The following is a 21,790-nucleotide window of genomic DNA, read 5'->3' on the forward strand; positions in this document are numbered from 1 at the left end:
ACATTTTATCTGTTTTTTTGCCTTAAGGAAGGGTTGTGAAAAGTAATTATTTATTTTAGTGTGTTAATAATTGATAATGGACTGAATTAATTACCCCTGCAAGGACATTTGTGTTTTAACAAGTGTATAGTCATAACCGAAGGAACTGTCAGTATTTGTACTAGCAATAAAGGTTAATGGAAAAGTTGTTTTGGATCAGAAAGAGCCTTTTGTGACCCATCTATGGGACTCCATCTAATTTAGAAAAGGACTTCATCATGTGAGCATAGTGCCTGAACTTAGCTGCCTAATGCAGGCCCCGGTGACCCAGACCTATTTTATCCAGAGCAGCTCTGCTTTCTTTGTTATATGGTGGATCCCCACTAAAGATTTCTTTGAATTAAGAGCTTTCCAGCTCAAGAAAGGACAACAGCAGCAGCAGCAACAAAAAAACATTTGAAGGTCACTGGTCTAATTTATTTATGATTTGGAGCTATCCATACCTGAGTTCTTGCCTCTTCTCTTTTAAACATCCCTGAGGTGAGGAGGCAATATTTGGACCAGATTATTTCTACCTTTGTAGTCCTACCTCTGTAGGACTAAGTTTTTAAATCCAAACCTATCTCGTTAATATCTGGAAAAAAATACATTAATTTATGGTGATGTAGTAACTATATTCTAGAGAACAAATATGTGATAGAATGTGTAGAAACATTTAAAAATATTCAGATCACCTGGGAAAAACATGTCTTTTAATTTACCTAAGGTGCATTTACTACTAATTTCTACTATTCATATTCATAGAATATACATTTTCTTTCTGTTATATTTGGTATGACAGAATGCAGTGTCCATGAGTACTGGAAACTTGCAACAATCTAAGAATGTGACTTTTGAGTTGTAGAGTCAAGCCAAGTAGGATGTGCATAATTGTTGGAAATTTGCATTATGACTTTCCAGAAAAATTGGTTCTTCCTTCTCTAACTGTATTCCCAGAATAACCAATTATTTTAACTCAACGAGGTATACCAAAGACCTCTGTTTTAGTGACTCAATCATTAAAACTGCATGACAGAAAGAAACTTGATTATAATATCCAGTGTAGTTATTATTTCTCAGAATAAAAAAATGCTGTTTTTTTCCTTGGAATATTATTTTTCTTGTGGGGGAAACAATTTTTAAAAAGAACAGGCTTTCCTTTTTCTCCCTCCCCCACCAAGTAATTGTTTTTAAAGTTTAAAGCTAATTTTAATTTTAAGTTGGTTATTATTCTTAAGGAGAAAGAAACTTTCTCCTTAAATAAATAAATAATTATTTAAATAGCACCCATGTTTTTGACATCCATAGAAATATAAGAAAATTATTCCTAGTCTATAGTAAATTCTGGTCAGCCTCACTCCACTGTCCCTCACCTTCAAGGTGTGTTTGTCTTTAGTTTGCATGATTATTTGCGAAACATGAAGTGATAATCTGTCTACTTTGGTTGACAGCATTGAGTCCTGTCTAGGGCTAGGCTACATCCCTCCAGGGGTTACATAAATAAATTCTGTCACTTCTTCTACTGCCTATTAAACTTAGGAAATCAATATGCTGCTTTGTGTGTGTGGGCTCCCAGGAAGATTTCTCATAAAAACTGTCAAATAAATACTGCTTGCTAACTGAGCTAGTTCCAGTTTCAGGCATGTGAACTTGCTGTTCTGGAATACACTGTAAATGCAAAATGTTACTAAAAAATTAATGTGAATATTTAAAAAAATACAGGAATTCATATAGATGAGCCTCATTCTCTAAAAAATAAATAGCATTTTGTCTTTTGTCTCATTGAGTTTTCTGACAATTTACTCTGCATATTTCTATGATCACTCTTCAAGCAGTTGTAGTGAATTTATTTTTTATTTCCTTTTATTGTCGGTATTTCAGCCTTATACAGTATTGAAGTTATCAACTTTGCAACTCTTCAGTCAGTTTTGGCATTTATATCTATCTAAAATTGTCTTTTACATCTATGCTTTTAAATTTACCAGTTTAAAATTTATATATATAAATGTTCATTAAAAAATAATCAATTTATAATGTAGTTCATTTGGGTTTCCTATTTATTAGCACTTTGCTAAATAATTAACCGTTTTTTTTAAAATAGATATTATGGTTGATTGCTTTTTCCTAGTTTATTAATGTGTTTCTGTTTTTTTATTTTTTTAATTTTGCACTAAATAACTTAAAAGCTGTGAAATAATTCAGATTTGTAAGAAAATTTGTAACTTTAAATTCATCTATTAGAAAAAAAATACTGGAATGAAGTTTGGTATCTATTTTATAGAGAAAGAAAGCAAACTCAAAAAGTAAAGAAAACTAAGATATAGATGGCAGTTAATGATATTGAAAACAAAGAATGGCCAAGTCAATTAAAAATGATTTTTTCAAAATTACTAATAAAATTGAGAAAAATAAAGCTAAAATCAAAATACCTAGAAAATACATTACTACCTATCACACATACTTAAAAAGTGAGAAAATATTATGAATAACTTCCTGCCGATAATTAAAAACAAGATAGACCATGTACCAACAACTCCAAGGAAAATAAAGCTTACCAAAGCTACATGAAGAAAACTTGAAATCTAATATTCCTGTAACTACAAAAGAAATATGCATAATTTCAAATTCTCCCTCAAAGGAAAGTCTGGATTAAGGCAGCTATTCTGATTAAATAAATAAGTAATAAATAAATAATACCAAGATTGCATACACTATTACAGAGAATAAAACTTTAACACAAACTTTTCAGGTCAACACAAACCAGAAAACTAAGCACAATTCAATACTAGAAAGATATAAGTACTCTCCAAGTTACTCTATATATCCAATGTGATCACAGCATTCCAAACTTTATCACATTCTTATTGTAGAACTTGACAAATGATTTTAACTTTATATGAAATTTCAAAGGCCAAGGATAGACATGTGGCAAATAGAAGATAAGGAAGATATGTTTTAGGGCTTATCATAAGATTTGATAAAGTAGGATTTGGGGTCCTAAAAAAAGAGAAATAAACTGGTGGAAATCAAAAGAGAGTTTAGATCAAGCCCAGGACATGATTTAAGGGGAAAAAAAAAATAAATGGAATTATAAAACATTGGGAAAGAATTGTCCTTTTCAGTAAATGATGCTAGATCAATTGCATAACCTTGTGGAAGAAAAAAAAAACTTGGTGTTCACCTTACATCACACACAAAATTCAATCACAACAGAAATCAATAGGTAAAATGCAAAATAATTAAATTCCAGAAGTTAACATAGGCAAGTATCTTATGGTCTGGCGATAAGCAAAGATTTAATCAACAGGACACTAAAAAAAGCACTAAACATAAAGGTAAAACTGATAAACTGATCTACGTGTCAGAGATATATCCCAAGTCATTTAGACTTGCATTCTGCTTATTAATCAAAAAGTAGAAACAACCCAAATTCCCCTTAGCAGCAGGATGGATACATAAATGGCACTTTATTAATAGAATGGAATACAAAGCATCATTAAAATCAACAAACTGCAGCTCCATACAACAGAAATGGATCTTACAACAGAAATGGATAAAAATGTGAATGCAAGAAGCCAGACCCAAAAGTACACATCTTGTATTATTTCATTTACATAAAACAAAATGAAAACCTAAGCAGTGATGTTTAGAGAACTTAAAGCTATACATAAACGCAAAGGAATAAATGTCAAAATATAGGTAACATTACATGAGATTTTGAGAGGGGCTCTGGTACATGGGCTACGTTCAGCCTCTTGACCTAAGTGTCTCAGTTAACCGCACATTTACTTGGATATATGTCATTAGGCTGTCGAATTCTCTGTTCTCCGCACATTTTGTTACATTCAACATGCAAAGAGTTACAAGAGCAGGAACAATGAGAAGAGAGAGGACAGAGAAGGAAGAGGGGAGAGTCCCCCTCTTGCACTCAGGGTATCAGGTAGTATTTCTGAAAAAAACTCTGAAATATGTATGGTGTATTAATTTTGGTATATTTAAATTTGGGTTTCCACGTCCTAACTAAACCCTAGTTCAACTTGAGCAGTATTCAGAAAACTCTAAAATCTGAATGATTAATGTTATCTGTTAACAACTGAAGTAACAAAAAGGACACACGGGTCATCAACATCAAACATGATATTTACAGTTTCATCTGGCTAGTAGCCTTTTTCACTTCCCAGAAGTTCACATTCCCTTATTTGTTTCCCAAGGAACTCTTTTGAAAAGAGTCCTGAAGATAAGAGTTAAAATGTTACCAAGAAGCACACTGTGTAATCTTTGTTAAGTATAACAAGGGAGGAAGATTCTGTCCAATCGGTCCCTGTCTCTGGACACAAATGGAACAGTCGACTATTTGATGTTATTTTAAGTCTTAACGTTTGACTTCATTATTATATTATGTTACAGAATCCACAACAATTACCTGAGATTTGATGCTTAATGACTATTTGTTAATATCTTCTTCTACTTACTTTTAAGCCCATTTTAGATGAAAATCCTTCCTTGAAGGAAGTAACACTTAAATGGAAGTTTGTTCTATAAATGGATAAAAATTATGCTGTTCAGGTGTTCGTTTTGGAGGGCTTGGGCAGTCAGAATCTCAAGCTTGCCTTCCACAGTAGGGAACACATTCTGACAATTCCATTTGTGTGTTCCCTCTGTTAGTAGAAATGCCAGTATTTAAATGAAAATTAATATAATAGAGTCGGTATGGGTCATAATTCACTTGGAAATAAAAGTTTACACTTTTGCATGACTCCGTCAGTTTTCTGATCATGATAAATGACTTACTTGACTTCTCTTTTATCAGGCAACCCTCGTGGCTTTTCAGCCGGTTGGTTTTTTAAGAATGCCAAGTTAGCAGCTTCATTCAAAAATAAAAAGTGACTTTTAAAATTGGAAAACCTGAGCTTTTTAAAATTTAATAACAAGAGAAAAGATCTTCACTGGAAGGGGAAGTTTAATAGTCAGTTATTTGATGAAGGTGCATCCAAAACCTAGCAAAACATACTAATTTGTATTCAGTTCTCACGAATACCACAGCAAACAAATCCTGGCAGAGAGTTTCAAAGATCATAAAAATATTGCATTGCATTGAAAACTGGTTTTGTCTAGGTTTTTTAAAGCTGGCTTTGCTTCTATTATTTATGTTTTCTTTATGCACTTGAGTGGCACAAGGTGTCCTATACTACACAAAGTTTGGTCAGCCTTCTCAGCAGGCTCAGATGAAGATTTCCAGAACCTTTACTATGTTACTATTTCTACTCTCCCAACCTTGCTCTTGCACCCACTGAAAGCAATACTTTCTCCAGCACCAGTGGAAAGGTGTTGAAAGGTCAAGTAAAGTGTGTGAAACTAACTATAATTTAGCATTTTGCAACATATTTAGAGTTGCTTAAAAATAGTTCACCTGTTCTTTTTTTTTTTTTTTTTTTAAAGATTTTATTTATTTATTTGACAGAGAGAGATTACAAGTAGGCAGAGAGGCAGGCAGAGAGAGAGAGGAGGAAGCAGGCTCCCTGCTGAGCAGAGAGCCTGATGCGGGACTCGATCCCAGGACCCTGAGATCATGACCCGAGCCGAAGGCAGCGGCTTAACCCACTGAGCCACCCAGGCGCCCCTCACCTGTTCTTTTTATATGCTGATCCTAGTGTTGTATCTTCTGGCATAATGAAACTAATTTGGCAGAAACAAGGGAGTTGGTTGATACTTTGTGTGTTATTATTGACTGAAGAGTAAAGAGGCCAGATTTCTCTTAGAATTTCATTTTTCCAACTGTGGAGGAAGAAGACAAGACAATTGTTGTATTTCTGAATTTGTACTAATGATCATGAATATGATGTTTGTCTTTGAGAGCACACAATGATTTGTTCTACTAATCAGCTTGCCGATAGAATAATGGTACCATTTGTCCAACACACATGTTCCTGTGACAGGTACGATTTTCTATTTTTCCATCAATTCCATCTTCATATACTACTTTTCAGTCTCATAAGAATCATCAGAAAAATTTCAAAAAAGAATTTCAGAAAGGACTATTATCATGTAGCTTACTTTCTTCTGCTTGGTGATGTACTGAAAACAACTGTGCCAGTCTCGATATCCATTAGTACCCAATACCATTAATTATTTTGCTAAGATTTATTTTACTGGCTCTTAAAGCTCAAACATCGGAAAACCCGCTCCGTGGCATATCAAATATATTACAAAGCCTTATTATTTCTAAAGTCATAGTTTTCTTCTTTTTCTTATAATTCTACTTTGATATTAGCTATTTTAAAAGACTTATCCTTGAGCTTGAATTCTTAAATTTCAGATTTTCATTCTGCATATACGGATGGGAATTCCTAATGGGAATAACCTTTAAAACAAGTCGATAGAAATATCAGCAAACAAAAGTCTGCAATTAAATCAGCTGACACCATGGGTCTGAGGCATCATGTCAAGATGAGCCATGGAACAAGAACACCAGGCTTCAGGTGACATTCACCCAACAGATGATTATGCAAGAGATGGAGGTATTAAGGCCAATGGGTGCTAATTTATGGCCTTTAAAAATGCAGTTAAATGCATGCATCACTCTTTTTTTTTAATATGAGAATTATATGGAGCAACATAAAAGGGAAGCAACCTTTTTTCATTTATTATTTTGATCTTCAAAAAGCTTGAAGAAAATAAAACACCTTTTTTTAATTCCTCTATAGAAGGAAACAGTTCTCATCTGTGGAATGAGGTTTAAGCTTCACATCACCTACGTAAATTCTTCTTACGTCTCTTTTATCTGTTCCAGTATGCCTCCTTGACATTTATAGGCCAGCAAATAGACTCCCTCTTGGTTAATTTAACATCTGCAGATTGTGTTCCTTATGAGCATAAAATCTGAATAACTTAGATGTCCTAAAATTCCTTATACTGTCTCAGAAAGCTTAGCCTAGCTCTGAGACCTCTCTCCTACCTAGGAACACACAGAGTGAATTTTGGACTGAATGAATGAAACAGTGACTGTCTGCATGTGACAATTCCTGGGGATGAGCTCCTTAATAATTTACTGAAGTATTTGTAGAATTAAAGACTTTTCACATGTAAAGCATCCCTCCCTTCTTCTACTCCCTAACTCCATAACTCCATGTAGATTCATTAAGCACTATAAATGAGTACTTAGGAAAGTCTGTTATGTGAACGGGAGCTCACAAGGTATTATGACAAGTAAAATGAACAGAATATTCCAGAAACTTGGTAATCTAATAGAAGTCATAAAATTTATATACTAAACCACCATAAAAAGTTCTATGTAGGGGCGCCTGGGTGGCTCAGTGGGTTGTGCCTCTGCTTTTGGCTCAGGTCATGGTCTTAGGGTCCTGGGATCTAGCCCTGCATCAGGCTTTCTGTTGAGTAAGGAACCTGCTCCTCTCTCTCTCTGTGCCTGCCTCTCTGCCTACTTGTGATCTCTCTCTGACAAATAAATAAATAAAACCTTTTAAAAAAAGCAAAGTTCTATGTAAGCAAGTACATCCTATTATGGTACAAGTGCCTGAGCATACTCAGGGTAAAGGAACATTCAAAGTGAAATAGAATTACTCAAATAAGCCTTCTTGGAGAAATCTTTTCTTAAGCCAAGTGTGAGAAGATGATCAGCAGAAATTGGGGAAGGAAATTGGCTACCTTCTAGTCAGCACTGATGTCAAAATGTAAAACTCCTCGTTAAATGGCCTCATGACTTCATTTATTTTACCTTTTATAGTCACCACATTTGGTTTCTTTTGTTTTTTAAATGATTAAATTGCCATCTCTGTTAAAACCATAATGTTTCTTTTTATACAAAACCATAATTATTTGTATAAGATTGCATTCTCAGAAATAATCAATGCTTGTATCAGGATTGGTCAATCAGTAGGCATTTGTTGAATTGTTTAATAACAGGTAGAGAAGGAATCAAGTCATAAACAAGGTTCACTTTATCAGGAAAAACTGCCCTCCTATTGCAGAAATGTTATTATCTCCCAAATTTGGACTCATGAATAAACCTTGTTCTCCAATTCAGATATATTAATGCTTCCTCCTCCCTGAGGAATTTGAGGTAAACTTGCTAACGTTTCTTTATGTTGATACAAATTGTTTCTGTCATAGAAGTGAACTGAAAGAAACATTAGTCAGCCCATAGCTAAAATTTAAAATGAATCAGAAATCACATTGCTGGTGCCTATCATTCCCAATGAATCACCAACAACGCAGAAACATTCCAGTTGTGATAGATACACTGGCAGACAAATTGGTTTTAAAGAAAGCAGGTGACCAGCAAAAGCAAGCAAGACTGCAGAATAGGGAATCATCCTTTCTGGTAGAAGAATAGAGAAAACAATATTCATAATATTTCTCAATTAATAATTGCTATCAGATTCAAATGCAACTCTTAAGTAACTGGTAATAAATAAATATATATAATAAATTAATATATATATAAATATATATAAATAAAATAAATTAGTAAATAAAAAGGTCCTATTTTGCTTTTTAAACATATGGATGTTACTACACTGATAGAGAATACTTTTTTTTTCTTTTTTTAACCTGGGACTCAAAACTTTTACATTTGAAGTGATACAGCAGAAGTAAGCACAGAGTCATTTCTAGACCTGGATGGTCACTTTGGTATTCACAGAGGTGCTGACAATTGAACTAAGTTTAAGAAGGAGTAAGACTTAGAGTAAGGTATAGGTAAGGTCATCCAGACCAAAGAAACCTTATGAGCAAACACATACATTTTAAGCAGGGTATTGACTTGATCTGGTTGAGTTATAAATGGTTTGCTTTGACAGCAACGTGAGTACTAAGAGGGAAGGCAGAGAAATTAGGATGAATTTTTACAAACTGATTATATCTGTATAAATAGCCCCAAAATGAAGAGCTAGAATACTGTCTGTATCTAATAATTACTTCTCACGCTCCCTTGCAGTCACTGACACATGAAAGGATAACTACAGTCTTGACCTCTAAAATACCTGGGATTTTTTTGCACTATATGTAAATTAGATGAACAATGTACTTTTTGTTTGGGTCATTTTTCATTCAGTAGTTGTTTGTCTCTCTTTTGCTCAGCTTCTTTATTCTCCATCATTTGGTCTTCTCTATCACTAATTCTCTCTTCTGCCTCATTTATCTTAGCAGTAAGAGCCTCCATTTTTTATTGCACCTCATTAATAGCTTTACTTCAACTTGGTTAGATTTAAGTTCTTTTATTTCTCCATAAGGGGCTTTTATTTCTCCAGACAGGGTTTCTCTAATATCTTCCATGCCATTTTTGAGCTCAGTTAGCACCTTGAGAATCGTCATTCTAAACTCTAAAACGAACATGTTACCAATGTCCGTATTGATTAGGTCCCTATCCTTTGGTACTGCCTCTTGTTCTTTTTTTTGTGGTGACTTTTGCTGCCTTGTCATTTTATCCAGATAAGAATATATGAAAGAGAGAATAAAATACTAAGAGGGTGGCAAAGACCCCAGAAAAATGTAGACTAACCAAATCAGAAGAGACCTGAAATCAGGGGAAAAAGAAAGGGGATAAAAAGAAGTTTAAAAAAAATTGTTTTAATAATATGTATATATGTGTATATATATATTTATTTTTTAAATAATCTTTTTAAAAGATTTTAAAGGATCTTACCAAATCCTTTTTTAGAAAATTTTTAAAAATTTCCTAAAAAAGGATTTGGTAAGATAGGTTAGTTGGGAAAAAAAGGAAAAGAAAGTGGAGAGAATTTGCTCAGGCTGGAGACTAGAACAAAGCCCTGTGCTAGATTTAGAGTATTTTTTGATCTATTAGAAGTTTATTCCAAACTTTTTTAGAAGAAAAAACTGTACATGTATATAAAAAATAAAGTTAGATCCAATGAAGGATAAAATATGACTATAATAATGTTTAAAAAGATTTTTTTTTTAGAAAGGTATTGTTGAGATAAATTAAAAAACATAAAAAGAGGAAAGAGGAGGGCGTCTGGGTGGATCAGTGGATTAAGCCACTGCCTTCGGCTCAGATCATGATCTCGGGGTCCTGGGTGGAGTCCCACATCGGGTTCTCTGCTCAGCGGGGAGCCTGCTTCCCTCTCTCTCTCTGCCTGCCTGTCTGCCTCCTTGTGATCTCTGCCTGTCAAATAAATAAATAAATAAATAAAATCTTTAAAAAAAAAAAAAAAGAGGAAAGAGGAAAAGTTAAAAAAAATTAGAATAAAAAATAAAATTAAAAAATTTAATTAACTTTGCAAGATTAAAGAATCATGGGAAGAAAGCTATGAATTCCGTGCTTTGCTTTGCTTTCCCCTCCTCTGGAATTCCACTGTTCTTGACCAGTGAGCTTGGTCTTGGCTGAATGTTCTTGCTGATCTTCTGGGGGCGGTGACTATTGCCGTCATTTTCAAATGTTTTTTGGGGGCTGGGGGGAATGCCCTGCCCTGCCCTGCCCTACCCTTGCCAGGGACGGGGCTAAGTAATCTGCTTGAATTCACTCTTGGGAGCTTTTGTTCCCTGAACACTTTCCGTAGAGCTCTGGAGGATGAGAATGAAAACGGGGGCCTCCCAATCTCCAGCAGGAGGAGCTGAGAGTTCGGGCCCCATTCTTCAGTGTATCTTCAGAGAAAAGCACTCAATCACCCACATCTCCCTGGTCTCCGGCCATGCTCCAAGCTCACCCGGCCCCTGATCCAGCGTTTCTGTCTCTGGTACACAGCCCCATTTGGAGTCTCCAAACCCAGCAGATTCCTGCCACTCTGCTCTTCCGGTGGCTCTCCCCAGATCTGCCACTTGTGGGGTCCCTGCTCAAAGAGCAGTGGTCTGAATGTGCCACAGATCACAGGATAATCCCAAACTAAGAGCTCACTCCTCAGCTCTGTCTCTGTAATCAGCTTTCCGCTCTAATACCTGTGAGATCTGCTATATTCAGACACCTCTGATCCTTCTGTGATCCCATGGGACCTGAGACCACATTGTCCCAGGAGGGCTCCACCCCCACTTAGCCTCTGAAGTGATGTCCCTCAGTGGAGCAGACTTTTAAAAGTTCGAATTTTGTGCTCTGTTGCTCCACCACTTGCCGGGAGCCAGCACCTACCCCCACGGTCCTTATCTTCCCGTTGCTTCGTGTTCACATCCTCTCCGGTCCTACTTTTCAGGAAGTGGTCAATTTTCTGTTTCTAGAATTGCTGCTTTTCTTCTCTTTGATCTCCTGATGGATTTGTAGGTGTTTGGAGTGATTTAATAACTATCTAATTGAACTCCTGTGACCTGATATCCTCTCAGTCTGCTACTCTTCCGCCATCTTGACTGCTACCTCCTCTAGTTGTCCGAAACTCTTAAGAATGAGACAGAAATTGGGATCATTTTTGTAACTCAACAAAGTAGTGGAATAAAGATGTTCATAATAGTTACTTATTTTTGATATTCTTGGAATTTTAGTGTTAAGAACTTTTTACCTTACATTATATATTGACTATAGCAGTTTGTCTTCTCTTTGTATCCTTCCTCTCTCTCTTCTGGTGTCACTGTTGTTACAGGTTGTTATAATTTTCTTTATAGTTTCAAAGGACAAACTTCTGAAATTTTGGCTTTGTTAATTTACTGTTTATTTGCTACATCATTGGTTTGTTACTGAATTATTTCCCTTCTTCTCCATCCTTGTCATTTAATTTGTTCTTCTCTAGCTTTGTAAGATGAACATTTACATAATTGATCTTTGGCTTTTCCTATTTTCTATCATAAGAATGTAAAGCTAGTTTTTCTCTCTAAGCATAGTAAATGCCTTCTGCAAATATTGGTATGTAATGTGTTCATCATAATTTATTTAAAATTGCTTGTAATTTTCTAAATTGACCCATGAATTCTTCTTTTTTGACCTATGTGTTATTAAAAAGCAAGTTGTTGTTGTTATTTTGAAATACTTGGGACTTTCTTAGATGTCTAGTTTTACTGATTCTAATTTGCTTCTGTTTGTGTCAGAGGACATAGTCTGAAAGAGTGCGTGCCTTTTAAATTGAAGAACATTTGTTTTCTGGCTCAGAAAACAACATTTATTGGTAAACGTTTCATGTATTCCAGAGAAGAACTTGTACTGTCTAGGTATTGGATGTAGTTTTCTAGGAATACCATTTGGGATAAAGTAATCAATAGTGATATTCAGGTCTGCCATATCTCTATCGATACATTACATAGTTGGCCTGTAATTACTGAGTGGTGTTAAAGATCACAATTATGATATTGGATTTTCCTGATAGTTTTGCCAAAAAATCATACTTCAGCTATTTTGCAGTTCCATTATTTCCATTATTTGGAGAATACATAGTTATAAGTGTTAAGTTTATCTTATATATTGAGCCTGTAGTCATTATAGATTGTCACTTCTGCCCTCTGGTAATATTCCTTGTCTCACTATTTGTTCTTGTATTTAGACAATTATTCTAGTTACTCTTGCTTTATTATGATTCAAGATGCATAGTCCATAATTTTGTTTCCTTTTAGTTTCAGTGTCTTTGCACTTTTTGATTTAACATATATCTTTAGTAAAACCATATACTTGAGTCTAGATTTTTCACCTAGCCTAAAAACCTCCAGTCTTCTGAGAATTTAGTCTACTTACTTGTACTGCAGTGATTTAAATGTTTAGATTTTTATTTATTTTATGATTTTTAATAATAGACCCTATTTTTAGAGCAGTTTTTCAAAAACGTTTTATTTATTTATTTATTTATTTATTTGAAAGGGAGCTGGGGAGGGGCAGAGGCAAAGGAAGAGGGAGAGAGAGAATCACAATCAGGCTCCATGTCCTGTGCATAGCCTGGTGTGGGGCTCAGTCTCACAACTCAAAAACCATGACCTGACTTGAAATCAAGAATCAGATACTTAACAGACTGAGCCACCCAGGCACCCCTAGAACAGTTTTAATTTCACCAAAAAAGGAGCTGCAAGTACAGAGACTTCCTATATACCCTTCACACCACCATACATGTAGTTTCCCACTATTAGTATCTTGTATTAGTGAGATACAGCTGTTAAAAGGATGGGCCAATACAATTACATTATTATTAACCAAAGTTCTTAATTTACTTTCTTCCTATTGTCAATTTGATTGCTTTTGACAAATATAGAACTACATGTATCCACTGTTACAGTAATATACCTGATCCTCTGCCCTAAAAATGCCATTTTCTGCCTATTTTCCCCTCTGTCCCTCCCCTCAACCCCCTAGCAACTGTTGAGGTTTTTTACTACCTCCACTGATTTATCTTTTCCAGAATGTCATACAGTACATAAACTTTTCAGATTGGCTTTTTTTTTACTTAGCAATATGTATTTAAGTTTTCCCATGTCATTTCATGGTTTGTTAGCTCATTTCTTTTTAGCCCTGAACAATATTCCATTACCTGGATATGTCACAGTTTGTTTATTTACCTGTTGAAGGACATCTTGGTTGCTTTCAAGTTTGGGCAATTCTCAGTGAAGCTGCTATAAACATTTCTGTGGAAGATTTTGTGTGGATATTTATCTTCCACATTTGTTCTGTATGCAAGTTTTCAATTTATTTAGGTACATGCCATAAAGTGCACATGTTGGACTATATGCTAATTTTTGTAAGAAACTGTCAAACTGTCTTTCAAAGTGGTTATAAATTTTGCATTCCATCAACAATCTATTTGAGTTCCTATTGATCTATATCCTCACCAGCATTTGGTGTTATCAGTGTCTTGGATGTTTTGTGCTCTAAAATCTGTGGAGTGGTGTCTCATTGTTTCATTCCTTTGTTTTGAGAGAGTGCGCATTTGCATGTGTTGAGTGGGGTAGGGGCAGAGGGAGAGAGAGAATCTTAAGCAGGCTCCCTATTGAGTGCAGATTCTGACATAGGGCTTGGTCTCACAACCCTGAGATCATGACCTGTTCAAAATCAAGAGTCAGAGCTTTTTATTTAAAAATAGTAAATAGGGGCGCCTGAGTGGCTCGGTGGGTTAAAGCCTCTGCTTTCAGCCCAGGTCATGATCCTGGGGTCCTGGGATTGAGCCCTGCATTGCGCTCTCTGCTCAGCAGGGAGCCTGCTTCCTCCTCTCTCTCTCTGATCTCTGTCAAGTAAGTAAATAAATAAATCTGTAAAAATAAATAAATAAATAAAATAGTAAGTAATTACTTTTATCTGCTTTTAAACCAACTGAGCCACCAAGTGCTCCTATCTCATTGTTTTAATTAGCAATTCCCTGGCAACTTAGGATGCTGAACATCTTTTCAAGTGCTTACTTGCTATCTGTGTATCATCTTTTGTGAGGGATCTATTTATATTTTATCCAAGTTTTAATTAGGTTATTTTCTTAATATTGTATTTTAGGATTTCTTTATATATATCAGATACCATTCTTTCATCATATGTGTTTGCACATATTTTCTACTAGTCTGTGCCTTTTTATTTGCATAACAGTGTCTTTTTAAAAATATTTTATCGTATTTATTTGACAGAGAGAGAGAGGGAACACAAGCAGGTGAGTGGGAGTGGGAGACAGAGGGAGAACCCGACCTCCTGCTGAGTAGGGAGCCTGATGTGGGGCTTGTCCCATTCTTGACTGAGCCAGAGGCAGATGTTTAATGACTGAGCTACCCAGGCCACCCCTATGTGACAGTGTCTTTCACAGAGAATACATTTTTAATTTTAGTGAATTCCAACCTATTAATTTTTTTCATGGATCACTCATTTCAGGTTGAAACAAAAAATAATCACCAAACTCAAGATCATCTAGATTTTTTTTTTCCTGAGTTTTATAGTTTGGTGTTATATATTTTAGTCTATGATCCATTTTGAGCTAATTTTTCTGGAAGGTGTAAGATCTGTGTCTAGATTCGTTTTTTGCATGTGGATGTCCAGTTTTAACACTATTTGTGTTAAAGAGACTTCTCTTACTTCATTGTCTTGCTTCTTTGTCAAAGGTCAGTTGAATATATTTGTGTGAATCTACTTCTGGGCTCCCTCTTCTGTTCTGCTGATCCATTTGTTCTTTCACACACACCACACTGTCTTGGTTACTGTACCTTTACATTAAGTCTCAAGTTGGGTAATATCAGTCTTCCAGTTGTGTCCTTCTCCTTCCCTGTTGTGTACTATTCTGGGCCTTTATCTCTTCCTACAAATTTAAGAATCAGTTTGTCAATGACCATAAAAAACTTGTGGGAATTAGGTTGTGTTGAGTTTGTATTTCAAGTTGGGAAGAACTGACATCTTGACAGTGTTGAGCCTTCTCAAAAATGAAACTGGAACATCTTCAGATTTCTTTAGTTCTTTGATTTCATTCATGAGTTTCACATTCTTCCTCATGTAGATTTTCTACATGTCTTTTTTTAGATTTATATGTGTTTCACTTGGGATATGTTAATGTAAGTGATATTGTGTTTTTAATTTCAAATTCTACTTGTTTATTGTTAGTAGTCCTTTTTAGTATCCTTTAGAAAGGATATTTTCTACCATTCTGTCCTTGACTTCATACATGTTTTCTTCTTTCTAGTCTGTTGTTAAACCCATCTACTGAATTTTTGAAAATATATTAAAATTCTCAAATTTATAAGTCCCATGTTCTTAATTTTTATTTTTTGAGATTATGTGTATGCATTTCTTTACATATTTTAATGTGTTTATAACAGTTTATTTAAATTCCTTTTCTAGTCAGTACAACATCTTGATTACTTTCAAGTACTGATTTTTTTCTTTAGTATGATAATTTTCCTGTTTGTTGACATATTCATTTGCTTATTTTTAGTTTGAAAATTTTTAAAGATTTATTTATTTTAGAGAGAGCACAAGTGGGGGGGCAGACGGAGAGGGAGAGAGAATCTCAAGTAGACTCTATGCTGAGCCCGGAGCCAGATGCAGTACTAGATCTTATGACCCTGAGATCACGACCTGAGCTGAAACCAAGAGTCAAGTACAACTGACTGTGCCACCCAGATGCCCCTTAATTTCAGATTTGGATCAATAGATTGTGCAGTGCATATTGTACATTTTGAACGATGTATTTAGAAGGTCGGAGTCTATGATATCTCTGAGGAGTGATTTTCTGCTAGCATACAGTTAATTTGAATGGACTCAAACTCCAGACTGGATTTCCCTTCAGATAATGGTAACTGAAATCTCTGCTGAGATTTTTTAGTTTGTAAAAGATGCTTTTTCTTTGTCAGACCCCACCACCTCCCCCCACCCCTACCATCCCCTGGCTCTTCCCTGTGGTTGTATAATTTAGTGGTCAGCAAAGGATTTGGATAAGTTTTACATACAGGTTTTGGCATTGACCTCATTTGCTTTCCTTCTTCCCATGTTCTTCATTTAACTCTAGATTTGTAGTCTGCTCCAAACTCTGTGCTCTGACATACCAAGCCAGGAAGTCTGTAGCTTTCTACCTTCCTAAGAAGCACATAGATTCGAGACTGTAACTGAACAACAACTCACAAATTTGTTACTTTGACAAGTGTGGTTTCTTCTTTCCATTATAGACTCTTCTTTGGTATTAGTTTACGTTTGCTTCCTTTTCATTGCCTTTAAGTGGACTTCTCTGAGATTTTCTCTTGGAACATTAACCTAAATTAACTACACTACATTGATAATGAAGGATTTCAGGACATGTGATCCCAACAGACGTCCCTTTGGTATATAGATTATTTAGAGTTGAAGTCTCTCTCTGAATTCCCCTCACCTGCATAAAGAGAGATCCTCCAAGGATCTCAATCATGATAAATCCCCTCCCTGGGTGTTTCATCACCCAGAGAAGGCTGACTATTGTCACAGAAAGAAAAGGAGAAGTTGACACCAGTTTGGCACAAACTATGCTATCTCCCATCCATTTTTCTAAGGGCCCTTTCATCATTGCTCAAAATCATTGGCTCTCCCCTGAGATGCCTTCACCCCTCTGCCCATTCTTTTATTAAGATGATGGATAAGCTTTTACAATTCCCTGCCTTTGGGGTATTCACTCTTTCCCTGTGACGCTCCTGTGCGTGGAGTTAAAAACCCATCAATTTGTATCCTATTTTCCGGTTAATTTGTTTCAGTTTATTCCATAGGCTAAGCTATCAAATGTAGGATTGTCAGAGGGAAAGTCTTTGCTCCCCTACAACAGAATTGAAGAGTTCTGAGTTAGGAATCATCCACAGTAGTGAAAATCATTGTCATCTTTTATGCTTTCATAGCCTAGGCATATGGGGTGAAAAATGTAATACAGTTTTACATTTTCACATTTTATTAGTACATGAGAGTATGCAAATCTTGCCAAAACAACACCTTAAGTTTTGGTCCTTGCTCTCTAGAAAAGCACTGCTAAGTTGTTACTTGTATCTTTTATTTTTTATCTAACCTTCGTTTCAGAAAGATGGTTTTTGCTAGGTTTTGGTTTGGGGATGATAATGCTTTTATCATGTAACTGTATGGCTCTTATTTCATTGCTTTGTAGGTTTTATGATGACTGCATCATAAGAAACAGGTGTTTAGGCAGGACTTTGCTGATGGATTAAAAAAAACAAACAAAACCCTCCTACACTTAAAAAATAAAATAGCAGACGATCTAAGTGTACTAAAGGGAGAAAATATTTAGGGTAACTTTTTGCCAGTTGCTTTGAATGTTAATCATACAGCTACTCTGTGTCCTTGCAGTTGCACTCCTAATTATGTATACTAGAACACTGAAAAAGTAAGTCCGTTGAAAGTCTTGGACATAACGTTTATAGCATGTTGATGCAGAGTAGCCCAGAAGTGGAAATAACACAGATGCCCATCGATGGGAAAAGGGATAAACAAACTGCAGTATAATCATAAAACTAAATACCACTTAGTCATAAAAAAGAATGAGCTACTGATGCATACAACCACATGGATAAATATTAAAAACAATTATATTCAGTTGACGAAGTTTTACACACCAAAAAATATGTGTAAGAAATTACAGGATGGGTAAAACTAAACTATGGTGATAGAAATGATTTTGCTTGATGTTTGGTGGTGGATGAATTTGTTGTTTGAGTGTTGATTGACAAGAGACACATGAAAATACTCTGGAGTCATGGGGACATGATCTGAGCCTTGATACTCAGGTGGAGTATAGAAGCTGATTGATTTTCAAACCCTAATTCTGAAGTAATTTAAGATCTGAGCATGTCACTGTAGGTAAGTTGTTCCTTAAATAAATAAATAAATAAATATGCAAGAACACTTGAACAGAAACTTCATAAAAAGGACTCATCATTATTAGTTATCAGGGAAAAAAATTACATTAATAGATATGACCTCATAACAAATGGCTATAATTAAAAAGACAGCATCCAATGTTGGCTACAATATGAAGAAGAAAATGGAAAAATGTTCTTGAAAAGTAATTGGTGATTTTATATAAGGTTTAACATAACCCTACTCTACTACCCAGGAATTTATTAGTACTTACTGACTCAACCTGAATTGTCTGTGTTCCAGGAAGCAGGTGATAAGAGGGAGGAAGTGCTTCCTGGGTGTATGTACTAAGATCAGACACCCAAGGAAGCTGAACACTGAATGCTCCTTGCTCCTGAAAGTAGGGCAGTGATATGGAGGGGGCCAAAAGAAGGCATCTAGAGCACGTCCTATTATCCTAGGGAACAGGATAGTGACAGGTTAGGTAGAGAAGATGGACAGAGTGACTGGAAGTTTGGTTATTTCGTGTCAAGTTTGTTGATTGAGCAAATAAGTCAACATTGGGAATAGTTGCATATACACTTATGTAACACACTAGCAAAGGATTCAAAACATGGCAGGGGCAAAGTCCAGTTTGAACTTTGAGATTTGGGGTTGGAATTGAAAATATCGGTATGAAATCTTACCATCTTTTTAAATATACAACTTAATCCCAATTATTCATGGATTACATTTCAGGATTCATTTGCTTGCAAGAATTTATTTATAACCCCCAAATCAACCTAGTCTTTTCATAGTTAATTGCAGACATGAAAAGGAGTCATTAAAAAAATCAGAATTGTCTAACTTGCATGTTGCCAACTCAGGGCAAACAAAACAATGCCCTGCTTTTTGTTTAAATGCCCATACTGTGAACACATTTTTTTTTTTCAGTCTGCTTAGTGCATGGTTTTCACATTTCTGTATGGCAGTGGGGGGCAGATTTTCATGCTTAAAATGCCCCCAAGCATAGTGCTGAAGTTCTGTCTAATGTTCTTTTTTAAACAATTTTAATTAATTAATTAACATATTTACTTAAGAGAGGGAGAGAAAGGGGGCAGAGGGAGAGGGAGAGAGAGAATCTTAAGCAGGCTACACACCCAGCATAGAGCCTGAAGCCGGGCTCCATCTCACAAGATCATGACTTGAGCCAAAATCCAGAGTTGGTCACTTATCTAAATGAGACACCCAGGTGCCTCTCCATCTAGTGTTCCTAAGTACAAAGTAACTATGATATGCCTTATGGAAAAAACACATGTTTTAGATAAGTTTTGTTCATGTTTGACTGACACTGTTACCATGAGTTTTATGTTAATGAATTAATAATATATATTTAAAAATATGTTTTCAACCAGAAACATGCATAGAATATGGTCATGTATTGATCACTTGGTGGAAATGTGACCAGACACTGCTAGGAAATTAACCCTACATACACAGGGACAATGATTCAGTGTTTCCTAATTTGGAACTTGCAATGACTTAGTAGGATAAAGTCTATTTTTATGCTATAAATAATGAGAATCAGGAGTGTGTGTGTGTGTATATTCACAGAAGAGTATAGGCTTACTGATAGCCATTTACCATTATTTTGGGCTTCTAAAAATTAACTGCATTAATAAGTCTTCTTTTTTTTTTTTTAAAGATTTTATGTATTTATTTGACAGAGAAATCACAAGTAGATGGAGAGGCAGGCAGAGAGAGAGAGAGGGAAGCAGGCTCCCTGCCGAGCAGAGAGCCTGATGCGAGACTCGATCCCAGGACCCTGAGATCATGACCTGAGCCGAAGGCAGTGGCTTAACCCACTGAGCCACCCATGCACCCCTAATAAGTCTTTTTGTCCAGGAATAACTTATACCAGAAAGTGAAGTTGGGCTCAAAGAATGATAAAGACATGTCAAAGTATATAAAAACCTACTTGATCTCTCACTGAGTATTATCTAGGATAACTGGGCATCAAAATAATTAAAACTATCAGATTATATGCCTTTTCACAAAACAAACTCATGAGTCCATACTGACACAAGTATATAAAGGAGAAAAGAAAGTGCTTCTTTAATAAAATAACAAAATAAGGAAATAATGATAGGCATTAATAACTGCAAAAATAATGATGGTGGCTGAAGCTTTGTTGAGGAACAGTGTGCTGGTATAATACTGAAATAGCTCTCTTCACAGTGATTTTCCCGTGGAGAAATCTCAAGTCTGGTTATGAGGAAACCTCCTCCAGACCCAGGTGGTGGATCATTTTATAATGTAAAAACTTGCAAAAGTTCAAGACTGTTAAGGATATAAGACAGGACGGATTAAACAACTCTTTCAGATTGAAGACTTATGAAACATGAAAATGACAAGCAGCTGTTTCCTGGGCAAGTAGCTGGACTAGAAATGGAAAAGATAGATTCATGCAATGGCTCGCAAAATTACGGTGATGTCTCTGAACTGGAACATAGCATTGTAGGAATGTTGATTTCCTAAATGGGAGGGTTGTACATGGTTATGTAGAAGAGGGTCCTGATTTTTAGAAGGTGCACACTAGAGTACTTGAACAGTGGTATGGCATTATAACTGAAAAAGATTCTTTCTCTTCTTTCTTTTTTTTCTTTCTTTTTCTTCTATGCTTGTATATTTATATCTATGTAATATATCTAAATAATCTATAATAAAGAGCAATATTTCTTGATCATTTAACTCAGGGGAATTTTTTGGAATAATTTTTAGGTTTAGCCACACAAGAAGTTATTATATTCACAGCTTTTAGTAACTTAATGAGGTCATTAATTTGTAGATATAATATTACAGTAATAACTTTCACTGCTATTTTAAGTAGAGAATGACATTTTCTTGTGGATGTGATTATTTCATCCAGTGCATTAGCTCAATTTCTCTGTGTAGCTTACCATCCCCATAAACTATATCCACTTTATGTCACAAAGGCACATAATTGAAATTATAGTTTTTCTATTCAATTAGATTTTAAATTCTTGTCACAAATTTCTTCTATAAAGTTGCTAATAAAGCAAATATGTTGTTCATGATTTGTTTAGCATCTGTTTCAAGGTTCCCCGTTCTTAAAACTAAAGGCAAACTTATTGGGAAGAACAAAAAATCCTCTTAGGAAGAATCTCCTTTTCTTTAATTTTGTTTCTTTGTATAAATTTTTAAAATTCATAAGGTAAATTTCAGTTTTTGTTAAATTATTGAAGTAAAATCAAAGTTGATTTTCATTAATGTTATTGAAGTGTTCAATAGTAAATTTTAACTCAGCCATAATCCAAAACAATATGAAAACAAATTAGTCTAAGACACAAATCTCTATGACTTGAAAAAACATGCCTTATGGAGTGGTATCGTTGAAGTGGATAGCTAGGCATAGTAATTACAGAATTACCATATAAAGGCTTTATTTCCTTGAACCCCTTTTATAAGCTTGTGTATGTATAAAAAGTAGTTTTATGCTACAAGTAAAGAACTGAAATTCCTTTAATGTGAGACCTGTGCCTAGTTTTGCTACACAAAATACATAATTCTCAGGCAAAATTGAGTTAAATGCAAAAGGATTTATTTTCA

Source organism: Neovison vison, chromosome 4, assembly GCF_020171115.1.
Source record: "Neovison vison isolate M4711 chromosome 4, ASM_NN_V1, whole genome shotgun sequence".
Classification (NCBI taxonomy): domain Eukaryota; kingdom Metazoa; phylum Chordata; class Mammalia; order Carnivora; family Mustelidae; genus Neogale; species Neogale vison.